Source organism: Halyomorpha halys, unplaced genomic scaffold (genome assembly GCF_000696795.3).
Source record: "Halyomorpha halys isolate HHAL.00 unplaced genomic scaffold, Hhal_1.1 Scaffold1448.1, whole genome shotgun sequence".
Classification (NCBI taxonomy): Eukaryota; Metazoa; Arthropoda; class Insecta; order Hemiptera; family Pentatomidae; genus Halyomorpha; species Halyomorpha halys.
The window spans coordinates 234948-249367 of record NW_027114477.1 but is presented as its reverse complement, the minus strand read 5'-3'; the positions used below and the strand labels follow the sequence as shown (position 1 = coordinate 249367).

The window sequence follows — 14420 nt, the reverse complement described above, 5'->3', positions numbered from 1 at the left end:
AATTTAATTTTTGTACAAAGGGGGCTTAATTTGGTCGTAAGAATTTTTTCCGTAATCATTCTGATTGATAATTTTAGTTAAAATTAAGCTCACTAAAAAAAACAATAATAAAGTTTGTTTAAATAAATAAATTAGTATCCAGGTTAAGTCTCGACACTATTGCATCATCAAGAGTCCAACGTTTCGGCCAATTCGGCTATCCTCAAGGACAATCTAACAATTAATAGATTATATTATACATTATTTTGTAACAATTTTAACAACAACATTATTATTAATAATTTAACATACCTTAAATATAAATTTACACCTCAGATCCAATTATTTTAAAACTTTTGCAGGCTATTCTGCCCAGGTCATTGATTATAAATTAATTTATTTTTTTATAGGATAATTTGACTTATTGTAGTTTACCAAGGATCTCCGAAAATGTGTAACCAGTTTACATGCTGTTTTTTTTTTTTTTCTTCAGTGCTCTATATTATATGTAGTATATATTGTATACTACACACGGTCAATTAAAGATTTTCCTATAATATAAATAAATTATTTATGATTCAGAAATTTTCGATTGATCTAATTTATATATAATGATTGGTATATGTAGTGCCATGTCTCACTCCATGGGCCTATGGACTTGCGGTTCATGTAGCCCCCAACTCCTGTTATTAATAAATTAAAATGAATCAAGAATGAACTGCGAAGTACAATGGCTTCAAGAAAGGTTGAATAGTTTATCTTTATATAGTTGAAGAAATAGACTTGAAGGGAAAATAGAATAATTAATGATTTTGTTAATCAAAAGATAACAAAAATTACCCCTCATCAATGTACTTTTTTTCACATTTATTTTCAAATATTAAATAAACTAATGATTTCAACTGTTGTTTATTTCGGTTTATAACCCAATGTTGTTCAAAAAATAAATTATCTTTTCTGGATTGCCCCATATTCTTTAAGGGCCCGGTGACCCCACTTGATTAAAGACGGCTCTAAATGCATGTTTGAGAACTTGGTGTTCCACGGTTAAAACTCGCGGAATCTTCCTTACCTGGTATAATTGTATAATTGGAATAAATCGAAGAAACTAAAAAAATTTTGAAAATAATCACTAGTTGCTAAAGGTTAGCTTTAGAAAGGAGCAGTTAAATCTGATCTCGTGGGTTTCAACCTGGTTCAGTGAAGGAAATTAAACAGGCATTGGTTGTCGGAGGTATTTGTGTCCATTCTTCTTATCTTAGGCTTATTTTTTATTCAGTTGGCAGTTGTAATATTGATCTAAAACTTAAAAATAGATCTCAATAATCCTTGGATGAAAGACATTACTCCAACTACAGTCATTAAAATGCTTAAAGAATCCAATGAATAAAATTAATTTGCTAACATACGGTAAACATATTCACCTTTTTGAACGTATATCACATAGCTAGATTACGGTAACTTGGTTCAAAATTCACAAAAACATCACGAGTTTATGAAAAGTTAACATAATCACAAGCATTTAATCCAGTCTATCGACACTCTCGATATTGAATTAATACATTTAATAGCATTTTTTATTTTTTTAGTCATTAATATTATTTAATATTTATGGGTTATTGGATAAGATTAAAAAATGAAAATAATTAAAAATTACTGTTAACTCACAGAGGACAAGATGATGGCGTGGCTTCCGGCCCGAGTCTGCAGAAGAGGTTAGGGGCTGCCACAGGGCGCAGGTCTCCCTTCAACCTTCTTTTCCAGATCCAATTAGCTTACCTTTTCAGGATAAAGATAGTCCTTCTATATTTAGGTCATTTAATTTATCGTTTTTATCCTGGGAGCAATTCAAATTGGGACATTCTTGAAATAGTAATATCGTAGGCATATTGCTCTAAAGTAGCATAAAAGACAGAGCTTACCACTTTGTAAAAAAAAACAATCTTTTTTTTTTATTTATTTGATGTCATTTACAACTATACAAATAATAAATACAATAAGTAAATATGTAGTATGTTTCATTTATACTTGAAAATATTGGGAAGAAACAACCCCTTAGTGGTACTTCAAGCATCAATTTAAATTAGAACGTCCCGTGGCCATCTTCTTTTCAGATGCCTCGGAGGAGGCTTATCAGGGATTGTTAAGGATGAGAGATTAAGAATTAATGGGTCAGGATGGGTAAGGAGTTTGGAATGAAAAGACGCATATCTGTTTTGGGGCAAATCTGCAACGAATGGGATGTTAAGGTCTTTGTGGATGAGTTTATTTGTAACGTAATAAGGAGCATCATAAAAAAAAAAAAATGTTTAAAACTTTTTATTACTTTGAGCGAGTAAGACATGGGTTTTGAGTTTGGTCGTTAATTATTTATTTTATTATAACATATGGACTGTATTAAAAAAAAAATTAAATCTGTACCATAGGCTCAGTACTTTGTAAGGAAGTACTGTTACTAGAACAACGATTGTGCAAGGAGGTGATTTGGTCACAATCACGCTCAACCGTCAGATTTTTACCTAATTAAGGGTACCCACTTTGTAAGGCTCATGGCCACTCAACGGCTACGTTATAACAGATTATAATTACATGCTAATGCCAGATTCGATCTCGGATCCTTGGAGTTTGTAGTCCATTGCCTTACCAATGAGCTACTCACTCCCTCAGATCGACTATATTTATTTTGATAAATTATAATTTTTTCGATGAATTGGAAAAAATAATGAATGGGCTAATGTTATTTAATAAAATTTTACTACGAGGGAAAAAATACGTCAAAGGAGTGATGAATTTGAAATCAAGAATAACCAAAATTTGCCCAAGAGGGTTATAATCTAGTTTGAATATTGTAAATAGTCTTGTTACAAAATAATAATTGTGCAACTTTTTCCGATTTTAACATTTATTATTTTAAATTGATGTATTTTCTTGAAAAAGTAATATAAGTATCACAAACTTGATTGTGAGTTGAAAAATACGGGAAAACAATGTGTCATACGTTCTATTTGAGCAAAATATCCTATATTTTATTTATATACTTCATGTTCTTGGGGAGCTTTCTTGATACGTCATTAGAAATAAAGTTTTAATTCTACATTTAAAGTGAAGTCGAAATAAGAAATAATAAGTAGGGGTTCTAATTTTTACGCGACTATGGCCAAGCCAAAAGGAGGGTAACGTTATTAGGGGTGTAACATAAACTGCTCATTGTATAGGCGCTGCATTGAGCGAACCACACAACCGATTTTTAGATTCGATGTCTCAAATTACTCAGTAATATCTCCTGAATGGTTTGTAACAATCTGAGCTTGAAATACTGAAACAATATTTTATTATATTTCGTAACCTTCTTATATTGGAAAGGACTGGGCTGCCAGTGGCCGTCGTGGGAATAATTTCGATCCTTGAATGAATTGGTTATATTATAGCAATAATACAGGAAGTACTTGCATGTACTTCGTACAATAATATTAGTCGTGGAAAGTGGGTTTCATTAACTTTTGATGATTCATGACATTCTACGAACTATTATACGAACACTTTAAAAGATAATGAAGTTTTTCTCTTTAACACTCATAATTGACAGTAATTATTTCTAATTAAAAGAGTAAAGTTTGGTACAATTATAAATTTTCAGTCATTAGATATGTATGTTGCCTATAGGATGGCACATTGATTATTTCTATAAAACAGCTAAAGAGGAAAATAAATTTGAAATAATCAAACATAAGAAATAATTTTGCAGGTTAGATAAAAAAAAAAATACCACACGGTCCGGCGCTGGGTGCTTACAGTTCCGCAATACACTAACAACTTGTCTGTGGCGTTGTCACAAACGGTATTTTTAAAAATCAATCATAGAAGTTTTGTTCATAATGGTTCTAAATCATTTAGATACTGAATCCAAATTTCAGATTTACCAGCTATCCCGGTGCCAGTTTCACAACAAAAATAAAAAATTTAAACTTGAATAATAAAAAAAAATCAAGATGTTCTAATAATCCGTTTTCATATACTTCAATATGACTTAAATTTAAGTTGAAAAATATATATAAAACTTTGAAAATTATCGAATGAGGCTATGTTACCAAAATTAAAATTATAAATTGTATTCTTATAGTTACTCTAAAAATATTTTAGTTACCTGTTGTTGGAGTATCCATAAGTGGAAATGCAAAATTGATTAATGGTCACAATCAGTGGTTACCAACATTTTTTGGCGGCAGTACCCTTTTAGTATAGGAAAATGGTGGAACTCTTTTCTTAGAAGTAGAAAAATGGCGAAACTCTTATGTTAGATGTAGAAAGATGGAACAATCCCTACATTATCGTTTTATACAAATAAAGTGATCCGTCTTTTCAGCAAAACTAAGAAAGGTTTGGTTTCCTACACACCTGTGCAAAATGTAAGGGAAATCTGGGATGGTAATGTTCAAAACTGTGTTTGTAATCGCTGGTCTAGATTGTAAATCGATGAGTCGGTGAGTCGGCAACAAGGGGTTGATTTTCTGTAAATATAATATCCCCACAATCGTTGAACAATTAAAAGTACTTCCTTACAAACTGTCAGCTGCCATTTCATTATTTGTAGTGGTAGAGATTGTTATTGTCATACTAATTTATCTTCTTATAATGCTTACACTATATATTTTATTCCACACCTACTTCTGTATCTATATTATCTGTTATTTTCTATTTATTCTCTATATTATTTTATTCATTATGGTTATCAACTTCTTTTTTGTTCTTAGCCCAAATGAAGGCCTGAAATTTTGGCCGAAACATTAGCACTAATAAAATACGTTTTTACTTATTTCTTTCCTTCACTGCATCCTCGAACATTTTCTCTTATAGCATCCTCGAACATTTTTTCTTATAGTATCCACGGTCAACAACTAGCGCCTTCCAGAATGAAAATGATAAATTCATATCTATGCTAGAGCTCATTATTCATTTTCACTAAACTATTTTGGAATAACCCTGAATAACTTGATGATTTGTTTTCATTTATATATATTTCAATACTTGAAGCAAAATGTAATATAACTAAGCGAAGAGTTGCGTAAGATAGGACGTGTGGTGAGGTCGCAGGTGGCGGGAGAGACCAATCTCACAGCCCATTGGCTAATTCCTTATCAGCATCCCCCACAGCCTCCTGTATAGTGGAAGTGGGAGGGGATGTAATAAAGGGTACTTCTTTATATTTAAATATAAACTATTTATCTATTATGATTGCCCAATCTTGTTCTTACTTACTTTAAAGTACTTCTTTGAAACCAGAGTCGGGCGAATATTATTCCATTGACGAGAGAGGAATACATTTGTATTCGTGAATTTTCAACTCTAATAATCAATTATTCGGAAAAAAATACGATTAACCTTCAGAATACATTTGAATTATTTACACGAATAATCTATTATTCGAACAAAAAAATACGATTAACCATTGTCAAATTAATATATTTCAAGTTAAAATTAAACGTACATTATTATTTTCATTCACATATTGTATTAATGATAGAATTGATTTTTTATCATAATTAAGGTTTCGTCCAAGTAAAAAAATGTTTTACACGAACCTTTAATTTTTTTTGAAAAATAGAAATAACTTCAACCAATCCACACCAGACTTGACAATGGCTTACGACTCTGTAAACTGCACCAAAGAGAACAATGCTGATCTAATGAAACATATTGGAACCGGAGATAAAAAATAAAGTTCACAAAAATGAAACATTTGAAAATGTAAATTTTTAAAAAAAAATGGTAATTAAAGGTTTCAGACGACACTAAAAACGAATATGATTTGCTTTTTCCTAAAAAAAAAATTGTTGCTCTACTTTATTCAAAACCTCCTTATGCTTTTATATTTTTTTGAGAAAATATCGTTTAATGGAATCGTTATTGTTTTTTTCTTATTTTTCAGAAATAGACTAATCGATCGGTAAATAATATCTGTGAAGAAAACCTATATACTCAGAACTACGCCCGAAAAACGATTAATTTTGCTCAAAACTTTTTTTTTCTACCAGAGAAACCGGGGATTTCAGTATGTTTAAACGTTCACACGGTGGCAGAGAAAATTTTGAAAAAAAAAAACACGTAATTGATTGAAAAGTTTATTGTGGACAAAGCTTTGAACCATTGCTTTTTATATATATGTGCAGATTTATTTTTTCAGTTAAGTAGGTGAGGTTTATTCTCTGGCAACCCAATATAATAAATATCATTAAAATTTGATCGTTTATCTAAGTGATAGATTAGCTGTTCCAATACTCATTTAAATTAATTTTTGTTATTAAATTATCCATATTCAATCAAATTCAAATAAATTAACTAATTGTAACCGATACGAACCCTGATAAGATCAATATAGGCTATACATTACAGGAAAATGGGACTGAAACATATTCATAAGGCAGCGCAGTATGTGGCCGCTACTTGTATTAATTAATTTCTCTTTTCACGTAACAGTCGAAAACATTTCTGAACTATCATTTATTTTGTAAGTGAAATGATAATTTTTATTGTAGTATAAAATTAGAAGTTTTGCTCAGCCCATATTTTTTTGGTATTCTTTTTTAAATGCATACAGTACGTGTGCTTATTTTATAGAAGCATATAAACATTTTAAATGGACATTTTTTAAAATATTTACGTCAACTTTTATTCTATTTTTTTTTTGTATATTTGTGCCTCTTAGAACTTTTTTTTTCTTTTTAATAATTTATTTTTTGTTATTTACAACTGTATACACATATATACAACAAGTAAATTTGCTGTAGGTGACATAGTGACATGATACAAACAAGTGGAAAATCTACCCACTGATAGAACTCCAATAACATTTCTAGAGGAGAAGATCTCGAGGCCATCTTCTTTCTCTTAGAACTAAATTTATTAAATAAGCTAGTTCCAGTACGTTACCAATTTTCTAAGATGTATCAATTTTTAGGAAAAAACATCTTCGAATTTATCAATTTATAATTTCATTGTTTGCTATATAAAAGTTTAAAGGAAGCTGAAACATAACACAAGTTACAATAAAAAAATAAACATGTGCAATGGCACAAGTCAAAAAGATCTTAAATTGTTAGAGTAAAAAAAAAATAATAAAATTTTTTATGCTATTATAGAATGAATAGTAAAATTTCGGGATATGATTGATATTTATTGAATAAACATTTTGCATTTATCTTTGGGCAGACATTAGGTTATGATGTGAAATTTAAATATTACGTACTTACATAAGTTTAAGGCCTATCTGGGCATATGGAGTTAAGCTTTAGTGCTCCATTAAACCTTCGATTTCCTCTCGTATCCAATCCTTACAACCTAAAATCCTCAATGCTCTTTACTTTGTCACAAATAAAATTATTCATAAAGACCTTAATGTTCCATATGTAACAGATCTAGTCCGAACCATATATATCAATCCATTATAAGCTCTCTAATCACCAAAACCCTCTAGTTTCTAACCTTCCTTCTTCTTCTATTCCTGACAATCCTCCGCCTGAAAAGAAGACGGCCTCGAGACCTTCCAGTGTAGAAAGATTATTAGAGTGCTACCAATGGTTAGTTTCTCTACACATTCCTGTATCACTCGATTTTGATTTTACATTAAATTTACTAAATTTATTTTAATTTAAATAGAAATTAATAAATAAGACTGACAAATTTAAATGTCTAAATTTTGGGTTCGCAAATATTAAAGCGGAGTATATATTATTATATAATAAATAATATTTATTTTCGATTTTTAGTACCATACTCTTGAACAAGCCCTTTTGAGACCGGGACGCCATCTACTTTTAATACTAAAATTGCTCTGAAGCCACAATTGTACTCTATTGCAGCAGAATGTTTTTCCAAGGTATCTATTGGGATGTAAAATAAATTTGTAGCGTTTTTTACTGGTAATTTCTATAAAAACTTCAGATTTTTGTAAATATTTTTAATTAATTATATATGACCCATTTTGATCTATTACAGAGTTTGAAAAGCCCAAAATAAGTGAAACTCCAATAACTTCTGCCGGGTCTACAAAGACACGTGAGGACGGGCGTGTTTTCGTGATGGAAAACTATGCCTTTGCGATTATGAGACACAAATGATTTGAGACACTTGCATGAGATGTGTTAAGCGTTTCTGCGATACCCCTTGTCGTGGAGTGAGGATTGTCTGTGACCAATGCTTGAATTCGGTCAACAGTTGGAGGACGACCAGAGTGCTTTGCGTCTTTCAAGTCAAAATTTCCGGTTCTGAACCAGCAAACCGCTTACGGACGGTGCTTTCTCCTAAGGCATCATCGCCATGCACACTGCAAATTTTTTTAACCATTTTTACAGCGGATTTTCCTTTTCGGAAATAAAAAATCATTAAATGAAGAAAACGAATTTTTTTCTTTTCCATTTTGAGCAAGCAAAATACCACTTAAAGATAAGGAATCTCGGTTGAAACTGATGCCTAAAAGTTCCTTAACTAATCCTTTTTTAGAATACGTAAACATTATTGATCAAGTTAACATGAGTTTATAAACACAGAGAGGATTAAATTGAAATATTGAAAAACACTACTAGCTTATTTTACAACCCAACAGATGAGAAAAATAGCTAAAACATTTTGGAGGTTGATGGAGTTGTTTATGAAAGATTAAATAATATTTTATCCTCGGTATTTCAGAATAAGAATTCTATATACCTCTGATTTTCATTACGACCCTAATAAGTGCACAAGTTAATGTTTTTTATTTTTTCCCATATATGAGCTAAGTATGTACAAAATTTAAATGTTTTCAAATTGTTGAATTAAAATTTTCATCATTGAATCAAAAGGCACAGGGGTAAAACTAAGCTTGAATTGAACAATCATTGATTGGTTATGAAAGGGCATTTTTATAATTTCTCTGTCACTGTGTGAACATATTTTTTCCGAAAAATTAAAGCAAGAAATTAAGCTTTGACTTAATGGTTAAAAGTAAATGAAAACGCAAATAAAGGTTTTTTGAAATCCATTTTCAGGTTTGGGGAATTTTTTTCGGCCTTAACTCACTATACGGGGCTGGGTAGCTACAGTCACGCATTGCGCAACCAATCCTTCATTTTTAGTTCTATCAAAAACATCTATGTAATGTTTACTATCCCTAATTATATCGAGTACATAAAATAATCTAAAGAAAACAATCTGTTTTTAAATATCAAAAATAAATATGAAATTTATTATAAACTAATATGTAAATACTTAAAAAATATGATGTTCAAATCTTATTTAGTTGTTCTTTATTATTTCGTTTTCATTTAAAGAACAGACCATTATCGAGGATAATAAAAAGATATTTTTAATTCCACAAAGAGGAGTCTTTATGGTTTAAATAAATCTTTCCCGAAGAAATTAAGTTTATACTATTCAAGAACAGAAGACCCCAAAGAAAGGTTTTTAAAATTTTCACTTTTGGGATTTTGCCGGCCTTGCCACATCATAAGTTTTACCTCGAATTTTCATTTGATGATTTTGATAATTTGTTAGACATATTCATAGATCAGTTCATATAAATATTTTCAAGTGCTATTTTCTCGTTTATTATTACAATCCTTTATTCTATGTGTGAATTGAAATCAGATCATCAAAAGCGAATATTTTCAGTTTCTTAATTAATCAAATAAAAAAAAATTCCAACATTTTTTTAATTTATTTATTACAGTTCTTTCCAATTTAAAATAAATTAATATATATTTTGTTTTAATAAAGAATAAATAAAAAAAATAAATCAAAACTGTTCGTAAATAATTTTTGAATATGGATGTATTATTTTTCTCTTTCCTATTTTTATTGACGTATTTTTTAATTTTATTTTGTTCATAAATAAATAATAATTATTATTATCAATTTTTTTACAGAAACTATAGCTTTTTATTTTATGTATTTGTTAAAAAAAAAAAAAATTGGCTGACATATTAATTATTTTATTACTGTTAGAAGGAAGTGGCTTCCCCCTCCTGAGAAAACTAAGCACACCTAAAGTAGGAAAGAACCAGCTCGCAAAAAGACAAGAGATTCAAGGTGAGTTTACGACATACCTGAGTATTAAGAATGTAAGTATTTAGGTATTAATTTATAGATGATATTTAAATAATGCTGTATTAAATAAAGCTTATACCAGCTTATGATTAAAAAAAATCATATTAACTTCATGGTAATTTCTCAGCTCTTTTCTCATAAATATCGTTTTAAAGCTCTTATCTCAATAAATAATGACCCGTCTTTATTGATGGGTCAATAACATCTGTAATATGTTCTACTAAATAGTTCCAAATGTCTGCCTTTCTGGGCTTATTAAAATTATTGCCCTTTTCACTATTGTGATTATCACCTGACCTTAGAATTCCAGAACTTCCGATTTTAAACCAATTGCGTTAATGCATTCTCAATAAGAGTTTATCCTAATGAGAGGACAACGAATAAATTATCAATTTGTCTTTCTGCAATATATGACAAGTATAATATGGAAGTTTATTTGCATATTTAGACAAACGATGCTTTAGTATACAGTTCATATATTACAAGTTGATGTAATCTCCTATCAAGACAAGTCGATTGACATGAACGAGAATTTACACGTACAATGATTATATGGGATTAGGCATGATATACTAGGACTTGACATTCTTCGTGACTAATGATACGACATACATCGCATGACGCATGTCTGCTGTAATGTTAATCGGCTAATGTTCCATTTACAGGAGTCAGTACAGCCATGGCGGAGGGCAAGGTTTCTGCTCCCAGGCGGTAACTAGATTTTTACTACCTTTGATTCCTTTTATTCTATCTCTCTTTTTCTCACTTTTTACAGCTTATTGCCAATTATTTTATTTAAGGATATTTAGTTTAAAGATATTCTATCCAAAGATAGTTCGTGATTTGGTACTTTTAAGGTGGTAGAGACGGAATATTAAAACTAAACAGAACCACATGAATATAAATTGGTAAAGAACTCTAGAAAATTTTTTTTTTTAATTATTTATTTATTGTAATTTACAACTGTACAAAATAATACAATAAGTAAATATGTAGTATGTTTCATATACACTTGAAAATTTTGGGAAGGAACCACCCATTGGTGGTACTTCAAACATTAATTTAAACTAGAAGGTCTCGTGGCCATCTTCTTTTCAGATGCCTCGGAGAATTATCAGGGATTGTTAAGGATGAAAGATTAAGAATTAATGGGTTAGGATGGTTAAGGAGTTTGGAATAAAAAGATGCATATCTGGTTTGGGTCAAATCTGCAACGAATGGGATGTTAAGGTCTTTATGAATGAGTTTATTTGTGACGTAATAAGGAGCATCAAGGATTTTAGTAGGATTTTGGATTGTAACGATTGGATGCGGGAAGAATTTGATGGTTTGGTGGAGCCCCAGAGCTCAATTCCATATGTCTTAATTGGTCTGATTATTGTAGTGTATACTAATTTTTTGTAGTGAATGGGAAGTTTAGAGCGTTTGTCAAGTAAGTGTTGTAGCAATCGGAATCTACGAGCAGTTTCTTGTCGTTTCAGTCTTGTGTGTGAATTCCAAGTAAGTCTCTTGTCAAGATGGAGTCCTAAGTATCGAATCTGTACAACAGGCGTTACTCTAGAAATGAATTCGAATTTGACAAATATATAGTTTGCAATAAAAACGATGATAATTTTGGTGAGATAGGTATAGGAGGGAATACTTATGAACAGGAAGAGATCAGCAGCCCCGAAATTGCAAAATATTTGCACTTATAATAAACCGAAACGTAAGCTGAAGAACTGAGTTAAGGCTGATTTGAGTTCAGATGGTACAATGCAATAAATATACTAACAACATGTATCGGAATTTCAAGACATCCTTACTATATTCGAAGATATTTTTTTTTAATTTAATGTCTTAATATAGGCCTCTAGAGAAACTACCCATCGGTAGCACTCTAACGACGGTTTTACGTTAGCAGGACTCGTAGCCATTTTCTTTTAAGACGCCTCGGAGGATTGTCAGGAATGGGAGAGGAAGCAAGGTTAGAAACTAGTGGGTTTGGGTGGTTAGGGAGATTATAATGGAAGAAATGATATCTGGTACGGGCTAGATCGGTTACATATGGAACATTAAGGTCTTTATGGATGATTTTGTTTGTGACAAAGTATGGAGCATTGAGAATTGTACAAAGGATTTTGGATACGAGAGGAATTTGAAGGTTTACTGGAGCACCAAACCTCAAATCCAGATTAGTCTTATTACACCCATGTAGATCAGTCTTTTGTAATGAATTGGAAGTTTAGACCGTTTGTCTAGTAAGACTGTAATAGTCGAAATCGACGTGCAGTTTCCTGTCTTTTCAGTCTGGTGTGAGGATTCCAGGTTAGTCTTTTGTCCAAATGTAGTCCAAGGTAACGGATCTGTTTTTTTTTTTCGTGGCGGCAAAACATTTCGCAGTACTCTTCTTGGGCTAAAACAAGTTCATGGCACCGTTGTCGAACTAAAAGAAAATTCTCCTTAATCATTCTCAGAGTGGTTAAATATGTAAAAAAATAAGGATACACTGTACAAAGTTAATGCTGGAATGCACAGTAAATTTTCTATTTTAATTTTAATTGTTTTCTCTTTTTTTGATTGAGAAAGTAGCATTCACTTTCCGTACCTCAAGATAAATATTTACAATCCCTACCAATAATTACAATCCATGTGTTCGAGAACCCGCATTTCGTCCCTGTTTTGTGGAAAAATGTATGTAGGCAGCGACTGGTGGTATCAGAACCTAAACTTTTGGTTCGCTAAGCCTTTACTGATTCATTTATTAAAGATATTATTCGATGATTATACTTTTCAAATTTAGGTTTAGTATTTAGGTATGTTCAGGACTAAAGACTATTTAACAACAATAAAAACAACAGTGCTACATAAACGGTAGTTTATCATGACGTCTTTGTTTGACTTATAGATCTTTCAACTATTTCGCAATTTACAGTTGGATGCATAAAATGTGTTATATGAATTCTTAAAATTTTAGACTAAAAACCAGTGCCGGATGTACCTTATAGGAACTTCTTACTTTCTAAATGGCTCATGGTGGACAATAAAAATATTATATCCGAAAGCTTTCTAAATTGACTTAACAAATTTTTATTATTTAGATTGGTGAGAATTATTTTTATTATTGTATTATATTATTCATTTTTTATTGAGATCATTTTTATTATTGTATTATATTATTCATTTTTTATTGAGATCATTTTTATTATTTAGGTTTGAAGTGCTGATTACTTTATGTTTGTTTCCCATTGACTTTATTTGGCTCTGTTAACAACGTTGAATATTTTTAACACTTGCTTTCTTGATTCCACTCCAGATTTTCAAAGCGAACCTCTGAATATAATCTAATTGAGTTTAAATGCCAAAATTAAAAAAAAAAAATATCTTTAGTACTCTGAATTTCGTTTATTTGAAATAATTACCTATCTTTCATTGTTATTAGTAATAAGAAATGAATAAATATATAATATGAAATAATTTGATTATTAACTAAAGGAAAAAACTTTAGCAATATCTTTTTACAGATTTTAAACTAATTTCAGGAAATAAGAATTGTACTATACGCGTATAATATGTAAGCCAAATATATTAGAAAATTTAATATCTGTAATATATATTCGGTAGGAATTCGGAGTAAAAGGCAATAGAGCGTGATGAAAAATACATTAATTAACTGAATTTATAAATAAATCATATTTCCGTGGCTGTTATGTTTACAATCACTTTTTATTTGTATTTACCTTCTCGGCTTCTTCATTTACGGTTTAGAGCTATAAAATCCAATCTTAATGTTTAGAATTTTCTTTTGTTTTATGAGATTTTGTCTTTTATAGATTTAACTTTTATTTTCAATAAAAAACGAATTATGGTATTACCTATTTAAATATTTTAGTAATTTTGAAAAATGATTTTATTATATATTTTGTTTACAGAAAATGGGACCTGAGGCACTTGATAAGCCACCCCAGTTTTCGGAGGTTCAAGCACAGCAGTTCGGTAGCTTCCAGAATGTACTGGGGCCAGTTCTGTAAAAGTACATCTATCCACGGGATGCGCTACCTGGCAGAACCGAACAGATCTTGGATAGAGAGGTAATTTATCGATTAATGCATACTTTGCAAGAGTTATACACTAATCGATGCACTTCATTAAATAAATGAATTTCCTTCGTAATTTTTTAATAAATGTATTTAATTTTTAATTAACTATGAGAGATAGTTGACCGTGGATGACTTGTAAGAGGAGAAGATGGTTGGGGGTGTGGTCAAAATGAAACACAAATAAGTTTATGTAACTTTTTTTAGTTAAATAAATAATAAAATAAAAAGTGAGGCCTTTTCTATTTTTTTTTTTTTTTCTTCTCGGCTTTTGTACTATTAATTATA

General features: G+C 30.4%; 2 long non-coding RNA genes across 3 annotated transcripts in view; one reads left to right on the top strand and one right to left on the bottom strand.

Annotated features, from left to right (window-relative positions):
- The window catches only part of LOC136796839 (uncharacterized), an 8206-nt gene extending 6458 nt beyond the window's left edge, over positions 1–1748 (bottom strand). The window contains exon 1 of the long non-coding RNA XR_010844602.1: positions 1648–1748. This is a non-coding gene — a long non-coding RNA (uncharacterized lncRNA). The remainder of the gene's footprint in view (positions 1–1647) is intronic.
- LOC112210206 (uncharacterized) overlaps positions 1–14122 on the top strand; it is a 22789-nt gene extending 8667 nt beyond the window's left edge. For both annotated transcript variants that reach the window (XR_010844603.1, XR_002945040.2), the window contains exons 3-4: positions 9955–10038; positions 13968–14122. This is a non-coding gene — a long non-coding RNA (uncharacterized lncRNA). The remainder of the gene's footprint in view (positions 1–9954; positions 10039–13967) is intronic.
- Positions 14123–14420: the final 298 nt, after the last annotated feature.